This window comes from Aulostomus chinensis, chromosome 20, assembly GCF_037954235.1.
Source record: "Aulostomus chinensis isolate RoL2024-O1b breed Wild chromosome 20, RoL_Achi_v1.0, whole genome shotgun sequence".
NCBI lineage: Eukaryota > Metazoa > Chordata > Actinopteri > Syngnathiformes > Aulostomidae > Aulostomus > Aulostomus chinensis.
Window position 1 is genome coordinate 6,884,388 of NC_141339.1, and position 13,465 is coordinate 6,897,852.

General features: G+C 39.7%; 1 long non-coding RNA gene across 1 annotated transcript; it reads right to left on the minus strand.

Annotated features, from left to right (window-relative positions):
• Positions 1–2,786: 2,786 nt before the first annotated feature.
• On the minus strand, positions 2,787–7,957 carry LOC147242687 (uncharacterized). The gene is made up of 3 exons (XR_015110582.1): positions 7,822–7,957; positions 7,362–7,601; positions 2,787–2,852 (listed from the first exon to the last, which is right to left on the minus strand). It is a non-coding gene; the product is annotated as an uncharacterized LOC147242687 (long non-coding RNA).
• Between the last annotated feature and the right edge of the window lie 5,508 nt (positions 7,958–13,465).

The following is a 13,465-nucleotide window of genomic DNA, read 5'->3' on the forward strand; positions in this document are numbered from 1 at the left end:
TGAGTTCTCACAGCCAGAAGATAAGGTTGACGACTTTCCGCGATGCTGTCTAGATGCCCTTGGATGTAGGGTCAGCCTGTGACACAAGAAAGAGAAGGCGAAGAATCTTCAGATGCTTTATTAAATTGGTGGCTGTGTTCTATCCCTCTATATTACAGGCTCTGAGGCTATTGATAATACTACCATACTGCTAACAATATGCACCTGTAATCACCTCTTCCCCACTCTAAAATAAAATACCTACGTGCTACCTGTGGCAGCCAAATCTTCCAAATTGCAGTCAACTGTAATCTCACCTTAATGAACTGCATAAGATGCTCACTTGCTTCTCTGGCAGAAAGCTTTCCTGGTCTCTTGCGGTCATGAGGTGACAAGGACAAGGACCTAAATGGCTGATATTTCACTGTCCAATCCTGAAAAATGAAAATTCAGAAATATGTTTTCACTAAGAACAGTCATTCCATTTCTCTATTGCACAGTCACCACTTCTATTCTTATAGTACTTTCCAGCATACCATTTTATACGTATTCTGTAGATTCAACATTTTGGACCAAGTCTTGAAGTTAAGCCATCTGTACCACTGCAAAAGCAGACATTCTATAAATAAGCCAAAAAAATCTAAAATCTGATCAAAATTTCTTGCTTTGAGCAAAAAAATCTGCCAATGGGTTAAGCAAAATTTGCTTGTCTAGAATTCTTAAAACCAGACATTGAATCTAACCATTTTAAGACTGTAATGTGTCTTAAATCTAGAATACACCAAATCTTGAGAAGGTTTGCCTATTACAAGCAAAGAAACCATGTAATGTAAGAAATGTTTGTTTAAAATGAGTGGTCTGCAGGCAGCACAGTGATGCAGTGGTTAGCACTGTCGCCTCACAGAAAGAAGGTTCGGGGTTCGAGTTCCAGCTCGGGAACAGGATATTTCTGTGTGTAGACTGCATGTTCTCTCCATCCAAAGACATGCAATTGGGGACTAGGCTGATTGAATACTCTAAATTGACTGAAGATATGAATGTGAGTGTGAATCGTTGTCTGTCTATATGTGTTGGACCTGCGATGGACTGGCGACCTGCCCAGGGTGTACCCCGCCTCTCGCCCATAGCCGCTGGGATAGGCTCCAGCCCCCCCGCGACCCTGAACAGGAATAAACGGAAGAAGACGGATGGTCTGCTTTCTTGATTAAGCAGATTGTAGGATTTTTTTTTTACATATTTGAAGAATTTACATCTTAATTATTTATTCTAAGTACATGAAAAAAGCTTGAAATAGGAAATATTTTCTTCAAACAGAATACTTTCTGTCTTGTTTGAGATGACCAAGAATTTATACCAGAATAGAATTTAGGCACAACAGCTCAGAATGATACACATTTTCTTGATAAAACATACTAAAAATAAGCAACTCTGTCTTAACTCTAGCTATGCCAGATGCTTTTATACTTTCTACATTTTTTAATTTTATCAAACAAATCCAAGACAAGTATTGAGAAAGCTTGAGTCTACGCCAATGACATAAGTTAATGCATAGCATTCCAGCTGCTTCTGTCAAAAAGTGTATGTCCCATTTACTCTAAAAGAGTCCAGTATAACATTATCACTTTCATCAGTGCATATCCCAGTTATCTAACAGTCCTTTAAAACATTATCACTATCAAAAAGTGCATATTCCAGATATAGCATGATAGCATGACATTCTAGTTTCCCATGTCAAAAAAAGAAATCCAGAAAAAACAGTTATGTTAAATGAAAAAAATTACAACATTCCTGCTTATTTGCATGAGAACAATTTTAAAATAGCACCATGTGGCTAACATTTGAGAAACATTTTCTGAAACTACTTCATCAAACAAGTCCTAAGAAGAGAAGACAGACCATGAGAAAAAAGACTCACTGAATGAATGACTTCAACTCACTAGTGGCTTTTTTGTAGGATGATTTTGATGAGATGAATGTGAATGTTCATTGTTAATCCTAAATTTCATCCATCCATTGTCTTCCGCTTATTCCTATTAAGGGTCGCGGGGGGGGGGGGGCTGGAGCCTATCCCAGCGGCTACAGGCGAGAGGCAGGGTACACCTGGGACAGGTCGCCAGTCCATCGCAGGGCCAACACATAGAGACAAACAACCATTCACACTCACATTCATACCTACGGTCAATTTAGAGTATCCAATCAGCCTCGTCCTCAATTGCATGTCTTTAGACGGTGGGAAGAAGCCTGAGTACCCAGAGAAAACCCACGCAGGCATGGGGAGAACATGCAAACTCCACACAGAAAGATCCAGTGCCTGAGCCAGGACTCGAACCCGGAACCTTCTTGCTGTGAGGCGACAGTGCTAACCACCACACCACTGTGCAGCCTAATCCTAAATTCACCATAGAAAGTTCCAATAAAGCAACAGACAAATCATTTAGAAAGATCTGATCACCATAAGAAAACATTATGAATGCATTAATAACGACAACGTACAGCATAAAATACAGCAGCCTCACTGTGAGGACAAGGAAAAGAGCTTCACTGCTGGTTTCCAGCTTTCTAGGAGGTGCAGTGCTGGATGAGAAGAGCAGTGGCAGGGATCTGAACACAGCTGTGGTATGCTCCACTGTTTTAACAGAAAAGGAACACAAGGCATTACCATAAATAACTTATTATGCATTCTCAAAAATATAAGCTTAAGAAAATCAAGGTTCTATGTCTGTACCTTGATTCAAAGTTTTTACAGGCTTCATGGCTTTCTTCATGACACCACAAAACTGCACCTTTCAGTTGAAGCTTCCCCATCTGTCCTGAATCTCAGAGATGTACTGGGAATTGGATGGTTGAAAAATTCTCCACAAATCATCCAGAACCTGAAAAATATATCCAAATACAGAGAGAAAATTAATTGAAACGAGAAACTTGTGTTGGTCTTTTGTTTGTGACAGAAATCACAAGAGCACTAATGTCTAAGAAATGTGAAAATCAAGACAAGATGCCCTGAAATGACCAGGTGCATCTCAAAAAATTAGAATATGATGGAAAAGTTAAATATTTTTTGTTAAATTTTTCCGGAAGTGAAAATGATTAAAAAATATTCAAATATTTGTATCTATTTTTTACTTTCTAAAATATTTAACTTTTCCATCATTTTCTAAGTTTCTGAGATGAATCTATATTCTATGATGGCTAAAAAACAAACAAAAAATACCATTTACACAAGGCAAACATTAACTTACATGATCTGTTTTTCTGAAACACCTCTAGAATCTTTGTTGGTCTGTCTTGCTCCTTTTTAGCATCAGAGTCAAAAAGTGTCTTCTAGACTTGAACTCCACAATGCATGAAAAGTGGGGTTTTTGTTAGTATGTGGCACTATGAATTATCGTAGAATTTCAGGTTCCTGCAATTCATGGCAATTTGCAGGCAACACAGAAAACTGCCGGGCATTGTTGGAAATTAATGTGGGAGGAGGAGGCTTTAACATGTACATGAAAATGCTGTGAGCTATATAAATGTGAATCAGGGTAGAAGGGGGAGTTTCAATCCCCACTGACCAGAGGTGTGAAATTTTTTTTAATGCTTTTTCTGTTCTATGTTATTTGTTATATATGTGTTATAATTTTTTAATGTTATATTGTCCTTATTTAATGCTGGCTTTCTTACACTACATTATTTATTTACAGTACCCTCAACACGCACACTGTACAGGGTCTGTCCCTGCCCTGTCACTGCAAGGTGATCTGCCCTTAGATCATTCATGTGGACTTTTATTTTGTTCTTTTTCATTGCCCATATTATTCATTCATCCATCCATCCATTTTCTTCCGTTTATCCTGTTAAGGGTGGTGGGGCGGCTGGAGCCTATCCCCACGGCTTTCAGGCGAGAGGCCCTGCGATGGACTGGCGACCCATCCACAGCGTACCTTGCCTCACACCCAAAAGCTGCTGCAATAGGCTCCAGCCCCCCCACCCCACCCCCCCATCACCCTTAACACGATAAGCGGAAGAAAATGGATGGACGGATGGAAGGATTGATGGATGGATGGATGGATAATTCTTCTGTCACCACTGGAGGTTGTAGGTTGTTGTTCGTCATATTGATTTTAGTCATTTTTTGGTGATGACAGTGGCCATGGGTGAAGAGTATAGTGTTTTGATCCAGCGTATAAAGGATTCTCCAAAACCACCTTTTGTAGTGTTTAAAAAAAGAAATGTATGATTGACTCTTTCAAAGTTTTTTCAGCATGCAGGGAGATGATAATGTTTTTGAGGATGTTAGATCCAGAAATGTTTATCAGGTTGAAAAGTCTATGCATGGTAACTGAAGAATGTTGTCCTGTAATAAAGCCAGTTTGATCAGAATGTATTATTTGAGGAATTTTTGTTTGATGGGGATGGTCAGGGCTTTGCTTATTATTTTAACGTATGTTAACTGGACTGGAGCATTGAGTCGGGTCTTTGTCTGATTTTAGCAGTAATGAGAGGAAAGAAGTGTTCATGTGTTGGGGAATTTTGGAGATGTGTTTGATTTCTTGGCACATTTTCATAAATAGTGATGAAATAGCGTTCCAGAAATGTTTGAAGAATTCAGCAGGGAGGCCATTCAGCCTGGGTGCTTTTTGGTTTGGCATTTGGTTGAGTGCCTTAAAGTATTCATCTTGTGTGAGTGGTTTGTCTAGGATATTTGCTTGGTGTGTTGTTATTTTGAGGAGATTGAGTGTGTCTAAAAATGAATCTATTTCTGATTTATCCGATTCATGATCACAGGTGGATAGTTTACTATAAAATGATTGAAAAGTGTTGTTGATGTCTTGGGCTTATAACATTGGCCTCCCTGCTGAATCCCTCACTACAGATATTATGGATTTTTCTTTGTTACGTTGTAGTTGGTTTGCCAGGTATTTTCCATTTTTTTGTCACATTCAAATTTATCCTGTCGTAATCTTTCAATCATAAGAGGAGATTTTTTTGTTAAGTATTTTTTCTAGTTGGAATTTTACTTGTCTTAGTTCATCGTGTAGAGCTTCTGATTGGTTATTTGCATATGACTCGTTCAGCTGTGTGAGTTTTCTCTCCAGTTCATTTTCAATCCTTATGTCTTTTTTTTCTTATATTAAGAGTATATTATTTTTCCTCTCAACACTACTTTTGCCATTTCCCCCAGAGTTGTTAGTGAGGTTTCTGGAGAATCGTTTATATCAATCAGGGATACCCACTCTCTTTTGAAAAAAATGTCAAAATCAGGATCTGAAAGGAGGGAGGTATTGAAGCGCCATCTTGAGGGGAAAGGTTTGATAGGATGTTTGGTGTTAATGGAAAAAGATACAGGGGTGTGATCACCTATGACAATGGCATGGATATTTGTATTAGAGATAGTGGATATGATGGTGTTGCTAGGCTGGAGGCGTGTCTGAAGGATATAAAAACATGGATGACCTATAATTTCCTTTTATTAAACTGACAAAACTGAAGTTATTGTGCTGGGCCCAAAACACCTTTGAGACACCCTATCTAACAAGGTAAGTACCCTGGATAGCATTACCTTGGCCCACCACACAAGCACTACCTTAAGGAACCTAGGAGTTCTCTTTGATCAGTGTCTGTCCTTTAACTCCCACATTAAGCAAATTTCTTGGACTACTTTCTTTCATTTACGTAACATCGCTAAGATCAGGCACATCCTGTCTCAAAAAGATGCAGAAAAACTAGTCCATGCTTTTGTCACTTCCGGGCTAGGAAGATCATCAAAGACTCCAGTCACCCTGCACACAGACTCTTCACCCTCCTGCCCTCTGGGAGGCGCTACAGGAGCCTCCGGCCTAAGACCAGCAGGTACCGGAACAGCTTCTTCCCCACAGCTGTCACACTCCTGAACTTTGCCTCCTGACATCATCATCAACACTAATGGACTGAACACACACACACACACACACACACACACACACACACACACACACACACACACACACACACACACACACACACACACACAACCACTGAACCACCACTTCCAATAACCTACAATTACCTGCAGTTTATATCTATTAACCAACTTAAACCTGTCAACTCTCACGGCACTACTGTAAATACATCCAACATTGCACTACTGCATAATTTAGCTGTCATACACTTATATTTGTACTATATAAATAGTCTGTTTATAGCCTTCATATTTATCACCACATGTATAATTTGTTCATAGCCTGTACATACTTAGTTATAGCATATTCATAACAATGTTATATACCTGTGATATACCCATGTATTTATCTACATCTATACATTTGTACACATATTTATACTTACTAAGCACTTCTGGATGGATGCAAACTGCATTTCGTTGCGCAGGACTTGTGACATGTGCAATGACCATAAAGTTGAATTCTATTATATTCTACTGCAATTCCCTTCAATCAGGCTGTACCAGTAAGTCCCCTAAAAACTCTCCAGCTGATCCAAAACGCTGCTGCCCACGTGTTGACGAGAACTAGTAGACGAGACCATGTCTCTCCTGTATTGGCTTCTCTTCACTGGCTCCCCGTCAAATTCAGAATAGAATTCAAAATTCTCCTTCTAACAAAGTGCTCAACAATCAGGCACCTTCATATTTTACAGAGCTCATAGTCCCTTATTACCCAGCTAGAACCCTTCCCTGCCAGGATGTAGGGTTACTTGTGGTTCCTAGAGTTTCTAAAAGTAGAATGGGAGCCAGAGCCTTCAGCTATCAAGCTCCCCTCCTGTGGAACTGTCTCCCAGTTTCTCGATGCAGACACCCTCTTTACCTTTAAGAGCAGACTTAAGACCTTCCTTTTTGATCAAACTTTTAGTTATGGCTAATTAGACTAGCCCTTAGATATGCCGCTATAGACTTAGACTGCCGGGGGATCTCCCATGGTGCAATGGGCTTCTCTCTCCTCCTCTCTTTCCTCTCCGTCTTCCTATATGTGTCATATATAAATCATGCTCATATGTGTTAGTAACTCATCTTCTTTTCCGGAGCCTTTGGGCTCCCCGCATCCCAGATCCCGGGTGCTGCTATAGGAGGCAACAGACCTGAAGAGGCTCAAGCTGCCACCTGTAGCCCCACCTGCTCACGTTCCTGTCTGTCCATCAGTCTCTTCCTTTTCTCTCTCTCTTTATCTCTGTCCCTCTCTTTCCTTCTGTTTATCTGTTGTCCTCCATTATCTGTCTTTGTGTCTGCCCCGCTCTCCTGCTCTCTTCCCCCCCAACTGGTCAAAGCAGAAGGCTGTCCCTATTGAGCCTGGATCTATTCAACGTTCCTGCCAGTTGAAAGGAAGGTTTTTATCTCCACTGCTGCCTGATGTCCTTGCTCATAGAGAATTTTTGGGTGTAAATTCATTGAGGGAGAGTGGTACTACCTCAGATGGGGAAGGTGAGTGATGTCTGGGAAGTGGTGCAGCTTCAGCAGGGGAGCAGATGGGTAGAACCGAAGTTGGAGTAGTTCCACACTCGTGTATTGGATCAGGGTTGATGCTGGATTTATCAGGAAAGACAGGACAGTCCAGGAGAGCACAAAGCTTGCAGCGAGTTTGTAGATCCACATGATGAGATGTTGCATTCTCCAAACAACAGTGGCCAGGTGAGAGGAAGCCAACACGCTATAGTCAGGCAACGTTTGAACAGATAAAACGATAGTGATAGAACCAATTATTTTTAGAGTAAGATCAGGGTAGAGATCAGCATTACCACTTTCGCCAAGAGTAGATGATCAGCTGCAAACAGTGCAGATAATAATAAAATTGTTAGAAAACAACCAGAGGGCAGCGGCAGCTAATCACGTCAGCGTTCACTTGACCGGACTAAGGGCTATGCACCTACCTGGCAGGTACTCTCAAACTTGAGACACAACGGGGTTCCACACCTCACATAGTTGTTGGAAAGCTGCCAAACTTAGTGAAACTGTGTGAAACATGAAGGAGGCAGAGGTGGAATAAGAACCATCCATCTTGATCACATCTAACCCATAATGCAGTCTTTATGGATACCTGAACAACAAGAAAGTGAAGAAATCCCTATGAGTCAGAGAACACATACTACCAGAATAAGACAAAGATAACTGATAATGAAACAAAGAGAGAAAGCACCAGACTTGACAGATTCTTCCTCTGATGGGGAGTGTGGTCAGTCACGCAGACCATATCAGGAGTACTTAAAACATCTCCTGCAGAGGAGAGAAGCATCTAACGGAGGCATGCTAGTACACAGAATGAAGACAACAGAGAAGCCAACCCTGTCCAGTTCACTTATGAGAGTGAGACAGACAGAGGAGAAGGAGGAGGCACAGCTGTGATGGACCTTTTGACACTGAAACCGACCTGGAACCTGACAGACCCAATGTCAGTGCACCAAAGGAAAGACTGAGCTCTAAACCAAAAGTATACAGAATCCTTGGATCAAGACTCACTGAGAAAAGACAATTCAAACCAGTGTTGGGACTTGCTTATGATAAACCTGGTAAGTGCAGTGAGCAATACTTTAGCATAGTTCATAGAGGCATTATTATAAAATGAGATAATCACTGGTTTTTATAGTTAATAAATGGGAACTCATAGTTTTGATCATCAAAAACTTCTTTCTCAAGTAGTTAAAAAGATGAGTGTGTTTTATGTTTACTTAGGATATGGACATATTTAGTGAGGGGAGGATGTAGCCCTATGGATTTTTGAATGTACCTTGAATTCCTTGTAATTTTTTTGTTTATTTTTGTTTTAAAAGGTAAAGTTATTGTGTAAAAAAGTTTTTAAATAATGTTTAGATGTTTGGGGTTATGATCCAATTATAACAGGGGTGAGAGGCTGGGAAAAACAAGAAGCTGAACGTTAGCAACACGGTCACAGGAGAGACAGAGAGGAGAAGCCAAAAGAAGAGGTGGCGCACCAGAGGTGCAGCTCGAAAAGTTAGCTTTCATGAGAACATGATTGCTGTGGAGTTATTTTAAGACATGTAAGTAGATACATGAACAGAACAGTGAATCTTATTAATGCTTTTTAAAGTGATACTGCTATGCTGAGATGTGAGGACAGTTGTTGGAAAGCGTTTCGTATGATTGATGTTGGACACAGCAGCTTGCTAGTCTGTTCGACGTTAGCAACTTGTCGTTGAGGAGAGTTCCAAAACTTGTCAACTCTTTGTATCCTGGATCATCAAGGACCTGACACTGCTGTGGACTACCGTGACTAAATCTTCGCTTCAGCCTTGCCAACACCTCTCGTGCCATTGAAGAGGACGACGTTGTGTGAGTTTGTTTTATTTGGCGTGTTAAGCGTGAAGAAACCATTTTGTCTAAGGCTAGTACTGTTGAACAGTCCAGGCATGCAGGTAGAATGACAAATATTGGGTACCCATTCAGGTTTATTTCACTCATGTAATATTAAGCTATATGCTGGTTATAGTTTATTTAATGTAATCTTTTAACATCAAATGGTTCTTACAACTGAAATGTTGATCTGATGAACTGGTCATTGAGGTGGATACATTCTGAGTATATTTTCCTTTTGAAAAGAACTGAAAGAAACACAACTGATTCATATAAAATGTATTTTTTACTCATCTACTAGTATTGTTACTTTGTAAATAGATAACTGTATTAATGTTGTATTGTCAGTCATTAATAGCCTGTTTGATGACTGGTATATATGCTTAAGATGGCCAGAGAACAGTACATACATATCACATACTATAAAGCAAATATTGAGTCTGATAGCCTGTTGTTTGGGATTCATATTATTCTGGTAATGCTAATGTGCAGTTACTTTATAGATTCAGTACTTAAAGGCAAAGTGTTTGGAATTTGATGGAAGGTAACATTATTGTTTGATGAGCATCTTCAACTTTATTGAAATCAGAGTCAAACGTGTGCATTATTTAATACTAAAGAGAGAGATCCCTTTCTAACAGAATAATTCAGGGAGTGCATTCCACACAATAGCCAGAGAAGCTAGGGGGCACTACACATAGCCACAGTGAGCTTATGTATACATAGTGTGAACAGTTGAACCTCTTTGCGGTGGAGGTGGCATGGAATGAACAGAGACGGGCCAGTCCAGCAATTCTTCCCAAGAAGACTTTTTATTCCAGGCAAACAGGTGTACGACAAGACAAAATGTGACAGAGGTCCAACCATCAACAACCCCCAGAAATTAACAGTCTAAAATTCACTCATGATTTATTACTACAGTTCATTAAAAATTGGCCAAACCCCCAATATAATAAATTTGCCCAGTTGATTCTACACATAAGTATATCAATACAAATATATAATATCAATATAATATTTTCAAGTAATATTTGAGTAATTCTCACTATAGGCTATACATATTAAGTCATTGGTTCTGTTTGTTGCTGATTGGTTTGGTTTGCCAGGCTGGCTGCTAACATAATTACGCTACATATTTGATGGAGTACTCATATCGAAAGTAAATACATAAATTTATAATAAAGGCATGCTATTGCTGCTTGGCTGATATAATGCCTTAGATACAGTGTGCAATATTTTATTTTTCTGCTATTGCTGATGCTGCTACTGCCAAGCATTCCAAAAGTGTCACCTCAAGCATCAAGCTGTAGGCTTTGAGTTAATATCATCATGTCCTCCTGTGGAACGTTTGATGTTTCCTCCTAATCAGAAGACATATTTTACAATCACACTCACCCTTTTCCGTGAGAGTTGATTGTCTAAACCAATTTTTGTAAAAGTTAATCAGGCTCCACCTATGAGCAGAGATAGTAGGCCAGAGCAATAGTTGAACAAATAAATCAGTCTCAGTATATCCATCCCAGAATCTTTGTGTTTGATTAGATGAGTTTAGAATGGTCGTCCTCCAGAATGCTGCCCTTTCTACTGCCTAGATGATACAAGAGGCAGCTGCTGTTTTTTTTTTCTTTTTTTAACACAGCAGCTGCCAGAAGCCCCACTGCTTCAACCATCTGCAGAACTGCTCCTTTCTAGACTGCTACCCACCCCCACCATGCCAGCTCTATTTCACATAAAGAAGCAGAAGCCTGTGTGTTTCTTATAATGGGGTTGCACCACATTTCTCCTAGCAACCATGACTGTGCTATCGTGTTTCTTACTGAAGAGCTGATCATGTGCAAATGATCAAATGATGGCTATATCAGCAAGACTAAAACTGAAAGAGACATGTAAATGATGGTGAAGATGTGTGTGGTTATGTGTGTGTGTGTGTGTGTGTGTGTGTGTGTGTGCGTGTGTGTGTGTGAGAGAGAGAGACAGAAAGACAGATGGACTGAGAGAGAACCAGGTGATCAGTGAAAAAGTGACAGTGAGGGTCTTTAAAGGTAGTTGTCAGTATATAGTTCCAACTGCAATTATTGACAAATTAATGCTGCAGCTCAAATTCAACATAACATTGCATATATAGCACTGCTATGGATTGCACTTAGCCAGTCAACCACATAATTTCATGCACTGAGGCTTCTCCTCAGTTGGAAGCTATTTCCAGTATTCCATAATAAACAACACTAGTAATATTGTTGATCAATGAATGCACATTAGTCAGCATGACAGATGGAATTGTTGGTTTGTTATATTTACTGGATGGCAGTTAGCCCTGTTTCCTCCTCTGGTCACAGTGCTTCTATGACTCCCCTCTATTCCATCAAATTATTTCAATAGCTAATGGTTGAGAAATGATTAGTGGTTTGTTTAAAATGCACATCCTTAGTCCAACAATTATCTGAACCCTAAAAGTCAAGTCAACAAATCACAACAGAATATATCTCATGAAACTTAAAGAGTAATTCTAGAACTATGTTCTTTAATTACTTAAATTTCAAGTGACAGATGTGCATGAGTAAGCACAAGCAAAGTGACCTTCTGCTGCTGACATGCATTGGAACTTGTTGACTGGGATTGTGTGATCACGTTGCATGTTGGTCTCTATCTTAATTTCAGTTGACAGACAGATAGCTACTTTATTTGTCCCTGTGGGGAGGTGTCTCCTATTTCCGTTTTCAGTGTTCTGTCTCTGTATACACATTTCAGATTTGGTAACCTATTCCTCTACAGTTAACTGAGTGTTATTACACTTCTGACAGCATTCTTTTGTGTCTCAGTAGCATTGCAGAACCAGCAGTTGATGCAGAAGATTAAATCGTTCTCAATAAAAGCATAGTTCAAGATAAGGAGGGGTTTTTTGTGATTATAAACTTTAAAATACATCAATTTCCTTAAAGGGGAATCCCAACTGTTCCATTTACACTTGTGACAAAGCACAAAGCTAAGATACTTATAGTGTCTGACTGATTGTATTAAATTTATTCATGTCTGGTGTGAGAATTGCAACTTTCTACAATAAAATGTTTCATTTGCTTGGAGTTAGCAGGGGAACATAGAAACATCATGACATACTATTGAACAATAGATAAATAAGTTAGTATAAAGTGATTAGGTCAACAAACCTCTGCAAAGAAACAAATCAATCTAACAAAATATGCCAAGCCACTAGTGATTGCTTTACTGGTGGTATAGAGAATTCTTGTGGGATTGATCTCCTATAGGATTGTGCTGTTGCTTACTCAACAGCTAGAACCCCACACTCCCAGGATGCATGATTACCTGTGGATCCTAGAGTCTCTAAAAGTAGAACGGGTAAAGTGGAATACAGTTTTCTGGTTCCTCTCCTGTGGAACCATCTCCCAGTTTTGTTACAATATGCAGACATCCTCTAAATGTTGAAGAGTAGACTTAAGACCTTCCTTCTCAATAAAGCTTAGTTAGGACTGGCCCTTACACATGCTTCTCTGGGATTTTCCATGATACGCTAAGTTTCTCCCTTCTCTTTTCTGTCCTCCTGTACTCATAACTAACTCAATCTCTTCCCTGAAGCCTTTGAGCGATCCAACTTCTCAGATCCCTGACTGATGCTGCTTCTGGAGGAAGCTGCAGACCTGAAGGGGCTCGAGCTGCCACCCTTAGCATTAGTATTTGTAATAGTAGTATTACTATTAGTATTCTCAATACTGTACTAAAATTAACACCAGCACTGTGTTTGCATTGTATTTTATAGCTCTTAAATACTCATATCATGCTGAAGTTGATTGCTTAAATAAGTAGTAGATGTTATTATTGGTAGTTAGTTTACTGTCATTTCAGCTGTTGATATTGTTTATCACATGCCGCCCATCCTTTTGTCTTTCCCTTCGCTTGTCTTTCACCTTGTGTCTTTTTCATGTCCTTATGTGTGTGTCATTCTTCTTCCCCTCCTTTCTTTGTCTCGCTCCCTCTTTTTTCTTTTCTGTCTCTGTCCCTTTCCATTATCCATCTTTGCTTCTGTCCCCTTTTCCTGCTCTTTCACCCCACTCCATGTGATTGTTGTTCCTGGTTGTTAAAAGGAAAGTTTTCATTGCCACTGTAGCAAGATGTGCTGAATGTAGAGTTGTTGGGTGTCAATTCATTGAAGCAGTGTGGTGCTAGATTTGCTTCACCTGTATCCACCATCCA